At 31.7% G+C, this 7,556-nt stretch overlaps 1 non-coding gene across 1 annotated transcript; it reads right to left on the reverse strand.

Annotated features, from left to right (window-relative positions):
• Positions 1-6,340: 6,340 nt before the first annotated feature.
• On the reverse strand, positions 6,341-7,336 carry LOC112028925 (uncharacterized). Its single transcript, XR_010628691.1, has 2 exons — positions 7,212-7,336; positions 6,341-6,729 (listed from the first exon to the last, which is right to left on the reverse strand). It is a non-coding gene; the product is annotated as an uncharacterized LOC112028925 (transcript).
• Between the last annotated feature and the right edge of the window lie 220 nt (positions 7,337-7,556).

Raw genomic sequence — 7,556 nt, forward strand, 5'->3', positions numbered from 1 at the left:
CTCTTTAATCAACATTTGGCTGCTATAAGATTCACATGCAACTAAATCATTTTAAGATATTGAATTCCAAAAGAAAATAAACAATCTTAAATACATCAAGTTATGATTAAGCCTTAAATGAAATCTAACTGATAAGGAACATAAATGGCATGCCAATCGAACTCATATGATCCGTCTGGTGTTTTTTGTGCTGAAAACCACTTTAAGCCAAAAATTGGGGTGTCTAGCAATCCCAAAAGAGTTCTTTCAAGAGGTCCTCAAAGCTCTAAAGTAGAAAATTGGAATTTTTAGGGAAAACACACTATAATTCACTATTAGTATTTTATAATTCTTTCACTTTTCCATCTCTCCAACCAAATGAACCCTAAAATACTATTCATTGTATTTTGACGAAAACACAAAACATTAAAGTTGTATATCATAGTAGTTCTATTCTTAAAGTTCTACAATTTTTCTAATTCCTACAATATGTCAAACGGGCAAATAATGCTGTCACAATATAAAAAAATTCAAATTTTTATCTAGAACTATATTACTTGGCAAGCCAAATTTTTATCTAGCATGATAACCATTTGGATTAGCTTTTAGCTTTCAACTTTAAGCTTTTTAATTTATTTACATATGTCCATTTTCTTTAAGTCCCAGATTTTCTAGATACAAATATATTATTGTCTTTTTTTTTTAAATAATAATAATAATAATAAAATAAATAAACTGAACTTTTGTAGCCCTCATAAAAAAGCTATTCAAAGGCGCATTTAACCGTTTTTTTTAACTAATTCCTTTTTCTTTCAAATTTCAAAATTCTAATATATCTTTTTCTTTTTTTGGGCGGCAAATTAATATAGCCTCCCCAAGAAAGTAGTAAATTAATAATAAATTTCTTTTCTTTTTATAATTCTCTACTTTTTTTTTCTACCAACTACAAGTAGCACGCGTACATACACAGCAAATATATATATATATATACATTTTTTTTTTTTTTTATAATTATCTGATTTGCATTCAAATAACATATGGGAGAGAGCACAGCATGCTTTTTCAAGGTTAGACTAGGGATATCCCCTCAATTTTAAAATTGGTTTGTTATTTATTCCCTTTCCATCAAGGAGTATCACATATAGTTAATTTTCAACTATCAGTTCATCAAAAAAGTCTATTTACCAAATTCTGTTTATAAATAAACTACTTAGTGGATAGTTCTTTATCTATCATTCTCATTATCATATAAAAAACATAAAACTAAATATGTAATAATTAAATAATTAGGATAAACTCTATATAGACAGCATTAAGTCTTTTAATGAAAAAAAAAAATTACAATTCAACTAAAGAATCCCTAAGCAAGCCCTAGCAAAAAGTATGGAGGGAAAAATTTCCCTCTAAAAGTTTTGATATTTTAATGATTATTTGCAAAGGTCAATCTCAGTCCTCACAAATAATTATTATTAGTGAGGGCATTTTATTAACCCTCACAATAATATCCTTTTCACGAAGGATTTTCATTACCCATTGCAAATAATTTGATGAAAACTTTTATCTTCAAAAAAAGTTTATATTTTAATGATTATTTGCGAAGGCCAATCTTGGTCTTTGCAAATAATATAGTATTAGTGAGGGCATATTTTTAACCCACAAAAAAAAAAAAAAAAAACTTTCGGAGAGGGATTTTTATTGTCCCTCAAAAATAATTTGGTGGGAACATTTCCCTCCAAAAATTTTAACATTTTAATGATTATTTGCGAAGGTCGATCTTGGCCCTCACAAATAATTTAGTATTAGTGATGGCATATTTTTAACAGTCACAAATAATACACTTTTTGTGAGAGAATTTTAATTGTCCCTAGCAAATAATATGGAGGGAAAATTTCCCTCCAAAATATTAGCATTTGTGACGGTTGTAACACATAATTGCGACAGTTTTTTTTTTTTTTTTGTTGGTCACAAATGTTTCACATTTTACGAAGTGTTTGCAAGGACTTTATTTTGCCATCAAAAATAGGATTTTTTGAGAGGGCTTTTTGGGTTCGTCAAAAATTCTTCGTCGCTAAAAGGCATTTTTCTTGTAGTGCCTTTAGGGCTATCACTTTATCCCAATGTCCACGCATTCACCACTTGCTGCGTCCTAACTCATAATCACAAAACTGCCAAATCGTCAAAAAAGGTAAATCCCAATTCTTTTGTCTTAGTCTAATTTGATTGATGCTTTGGTAGCAAAATGGAGTCACATGCCCTTTTGTTAGTCGATTTGTTTTTACTAACACAACAAAATTTCACAACATTTTCATAGCAAGCCGATGTGTTAATTTATTATATGTTAAAATAAAATTATATTCGAATGCATCACAACTCAAAACAAAAGTGTTATGAGAGATGTGAAATTTTATTGTGCCCCTATACTTTCTTTAGTTTTACTATGCCTTAACTGTTAGCATCTGTATAACATTGATTCTAACGTAATCTTATCATTGATTGAGACTAAAATCATGGACAACATAATTGTCCATTATTTTGGTCTCAATCATGATCCTTTGTCCCTGCTAGGTCAACTATTTAAGTCTACATATTCAAGGCACATGTATGTTCACATGTAAAGAAAATTGCATTCTATATATATTTTTTATATTCCACGTTATGCTCTATCTGTTGGGGTTTATACCCTAAAATCCAATTTATTGGCATGTCATAAATCATTAAATTTTTTAATTATATGAGACTGTTTATAAATAAACTAATGGGACATTATCATAGCCCATGAGATGCATTGTATGTGATTTACGCTCTGTTTGTTTTGATGTAAAATATTTTCAAGAAAATATTTTCACATGTTACAGTTAGGGATGACAATTTTGCCCCGCCTCACTTGACTTGCCCTTCCCTGCTTCGACTCGCAAAGGTGGTGGGGCGGGTATGGGGGGAGATTCTAGCCCTGCACCACGAGGCGGGGCGGGGATGGGTTTAGACTTTTTAGATCCACCCCGCCCGCCCCACCTTGCATTGATAATGGTTAAATTGTAAATTTTTTAAACCCCAAAACCCTACAATTTAAACAAACATATTATCATCTTATTTTATTCCACCTAACGTGGTTCTCAGCCATTCTCTCTCTCTCTCTCTCTCTCTCTCTCTCTCTCTTTGTGGCAATGTTAGAAATAAGGTACCAATTATAACATTTTCTTTTGTCTTTCTTAGAAACAAATTTATATACCATTGAATTATTGATTTTGTACTATGAGATTTTTGTTTTTATTGTGAAATGTCTTATTAAACAATTGGATAATATTATTCAATATTTGCTAAAAATTAATTTGATTTGATGGGATAAATTTATTTGTAATTTCAAGTATATTTTTATTAATGAAATAAGTTTTATTAAAAAAACATTTCGATAACTGTGGGCAAATCAACAAAAAATAGAGTTTTGCGAGATGGGGCGGGGCTTCGCGGGCCCCAAGGGGCAAGGATGGGGCAAGACAAAACCATGCGGGACGGGGGTGAAGATCCCATCTTTCGGCTTGCCCTACCCCATTGCCATCCCTAGTTACAATGATTGTTTTAAAGTAAAATATTTGGTCAAAAGTAAAATATTTTTTAGTCAACTAAACCAACTAAGGCAAATTTGTGTAAAATATTTTACACTTGAAGTATTGGTAAAATATTTACATTTATTGCACTCTCTCAGTCCCGATGCACTGCTCTCTCTCACTTTTACGCTTTCTCAGATTTCTCTCCACAACCTAGCCCACCTTAGCCCTTTTCTCTTAGTCATCATCGGTTCCATTGTCTGCATCACCACCCATCACTGGTTCCACCTATTCGGCACCACCCATCACCAGCTCCACGACGTCGGCACCACCACCAGTTCTCAAGTTCTCTAGCGCCACTGTCAATCTTGTTCCTTCTTCAAGATTATTTAGCTGGGTTTCTAGAGGTTGGGTTGTGGTGGGACTTGCTTTAGTGGGTTGGAGGTGGATTCGGTGATCAAAATTGTACAGTTTTTGGTTGATGGATTTTGGGTCTCAGTTGTTTAAAGGATTTTGGGTTTCAGTTGTTTGATTTGGTGGCTTGATGGACGGCATGGGTGGGGTTGTTTTTCATGGGTCTTAATCTTTCTTTTTAGTGGCAGATTTCAAATTTTTTTTTTTTTTTTTTTTTTTTTTGCAGGTAATTCAGCAAAATGAAGATAAAGCTGCTTGCCAATTCAACAATGGTTCCCTCAATTAACTGCATCATGGTGTAGGCATTTCTTATAGAGTTACAATAATTGAAAATAAACCACAACTTGTAGCAACCAGAATTAAATATGGATAGAGATCAAGAAGAACAGGAAGGGTTTGATTCTCAAATTGTTTCTCATTTCTCATGGGTTATCGTTGTTTTTTAGGATGATTGTGGCAGATCTTGATTATTTTTTCCATGGGTTTGTGGCTTTGTATTTACCGGTGATCCTCTAATAGCTCCAAATAGATTTCTCCGATTTGGTTGGTTGGATATGCACTGATTCGATGGGCTGTGAGTTAGAAAAATGTTCACATTTTATATTTAAAAAAATTTTGAAAATGATTTTCCTTGTATGCAATCAAACACGGTAAAATGAAAATATTTTCAGTAAAAATTTTACATGTAATTTTACATTTGAAAATATTTTACTATTTGAAACAAATGGAGCGTTAAAAAAAAAAAAATATAAACGGTTAGAAACAAGCCAATAACTACGCTTGACACATTTCCTCAAAAAAAGAAAAAAAAAAAAGAAGAAGAAAAAACTACGTTTGACACATCTTTTTACCAAAATTAACACACCTTGTTTCTATTAGATATATCTCACACGTCACTTTTTTAGTTTCTTTGCACTAGCTTTTGGATTGCCTTAATTATTTACTCACTTCATCACATCTCTAATTTCAAAAAGGTTTGTTTCCTTTTATATTGTTGATATCATTATTTTTTAAGTTTGTGTATTTTTGTTTTTGTAATTTTTTACTAATTTTTTTATTTTAATCTCTTATTCTTTATCTCTTTCCGTGTCTCTTTCCACAGTTCCTTGATCTTCACAAATTTTTTTTCTCACTTCATCACCATTTTTCTTTTCAAAGAGGTATGTAATATTAGTAAAAAAACGTGTAAACCTCAAATTGGAATAAATGAAAAATTATGACATTAAACCCAAAATAAATAAATAAATAAAGCCTCAAAGCGAAGAGGATAGTGTGTGTGTGTATATATATATATATTAGGTTTTAAGATAAGTTTTTTTCTCTCTCTCTCTCTCTCTCTCTCAAACTTCCCTTAAGGCATTTGCTAATAAATTAATATTTTAAGAAAGTTTTGATACCAATTTTTTCCCATAAAAACTTTTCTAAAAGTGTTCACTAACAAATTCTTTACAACATCCGTTAACAAAATCTTTAAAAGAATATTTCATATCTTGTGTGTAATCAATAGTTTGGTGTCACATGTTCAATCTTTTTATTTTTAAAAATAATTCTCAAATGCTAACAATAATGCCACTAGTTAATAACATGTGCAATGCATGGAAAAATTAATAATATATGATTTTTTTTTTTTTTATTTTTTGTTTACATATGAAATTTAATAATTATGATAATTATACATAGGTATTATGTATTATTATGATTTTTTATATAATTTGGTAAGGTTTTAATTGATTATTTAAATATGGAATATAATTTAAAATTAATTAAAAATAAATAGAATAGAATACTGATAGTTAAAGCTTATATGACAAAATCTTATAAATAGACCAAAGTTAAAACGTTTTTTTATTATATATTATATGGATTATAGGTACATATTCATATTCATTAAGATTTCACTTTATAAGTCAAGGTTATAATTAAAAAAAAAAAAAATAGAAGTAGCTTTCTGACTATACATTCAAGAGTAATGTTATAGATACATAAAAAATATATAGAATTATGGTATAAAATTGTGCATTTTTATATGTCCCTATCATTACTCTATATTGAAAGTTGCTTTTTGGTTGTAACGTTTCCATTTGAGAGAGAGAATTGAGAAATGAGGATTGGGTCCATTGGGTTGTCTAGTGTGTGTGTGTGTGTGGTAGGTGGATTGAAAGGTTGACTTGGCCCAAAAAAAACATGTTTGGCTTTTTTTTTTTTTTTTTTTTTTTTTTCTACGTATTGTTTATATTGGAAAAGAGGAAAGTGCGTTTTGTCAAGAGATTAGCCAATTCTATATGACATATATTCTTAACATGATTCACATATGTCCTAACACAAATGATCCATCTCATATGCGGACGAGAAAGGATATAGAAATGTATTATTCATATTAAAATTACAAACATAACCCAAAATGGAAGAACATAATGACCTGCATGCTCCGCAAAATTTCACTTACATGCCATTATCTCTTCTTGATACAAAACAGAAAGCAGGATTTCTTAATGGAAATGTAACTTCGTTGAACAAAATGGCTTGAGAGTTCACTCTTATGAATTTTGATACAGCTTACAAATGAAGATACTTAACTTGACATTAGCAGTACAAAGTACAAACACTAGTCTAACGACAGACGATCATTTCAGCCAATTGTAGAAACTTCAACAATAAATTGCTACTTAAAAGCAGGTTGGACCGTTGGAGCTGTTCTAGCAAATTGAAAATCCTTTCACTTGGTGTAGAGAACATCCTCCCATGGGTGGCGGTATAGCGGCTGTTTCAACTCTTCTGGTCAAAGGTGTGCCTGTTTTTGAATAAGGAGCAATAAGTGAGATAGAACTATAAGGCCTTTAAAAGAAATCCACATGTTTAGGTAGTACATGCTGAAACCCACCCCCCTTGCGTAGTCATCTGAATCACCACTATAGTTTGTACCATAGTGCTGGTGTTTTTTTTTTTCTTTTTTCTCCTCTTTGCTCACCTTTTGTTTTTGGTCCTAGTAGGCCACATTCGGTGCATAATGGAAACTAGATACTCAAAAGTTTTGAAGTGTACATTCTAGTCACTAAATCAAGTCATGTATGTATTAGTAAAAATAGGACCATCTAGTCTCTTATGGGACCATATTGTGTTGGACGATATCACCCTTGTGGATAAAAAGGCTAGATGGGTCAGTATTCCAACTGCCAATGCGTCAATATCAAGGATTTGATTGTACCTTAATAAGCAACACAAAACATATCCCAAAGGACTGGATAAGATAATATTTAGCGTAAGCTAGCTCACCCAATCAGACCAATGGAGCTTGCCAGCACGAAGAGTCCATTCAGATAGCCAATCTCGACAATCTCATCAATCTCTTGCTTGGTGAACATTCCACTGCCTGCAAGGAGATCCAAGAAAAGGGACCCAATTGCACCGTCTACATTGAGCACCAGGTTGTTTGCCTTGGAGAGAGTGTAGGTTTCAACTTGCACAGCATATTCCATGTACTTCACAGAAGGAAAATTTGTGCGTGCAAACAGTNAATAATGAAAATATTGTTTACAACCCACAAATGGACCGAGCTATCTTGTCATGAACAAATTTCATCTCCTCATCTTGTATATTCTCAATGTTTGCCTGTCTGCT

Source organism: Quercus suber, unplaced genomic scaffold (genome assembly GCF_002906115.3).
Source record: "Quercus suber isolate HL8 unplaced genomic scaffold, Cork oak 2.0 scaffold_5, whole genome shotgun sequence".
Lineage (NCBI taxonomy): Eukaryota > Viridiplantae > Streptophyta > Magnoliopsida > Fagales > Fagaceae > Quercus > Quercus suber.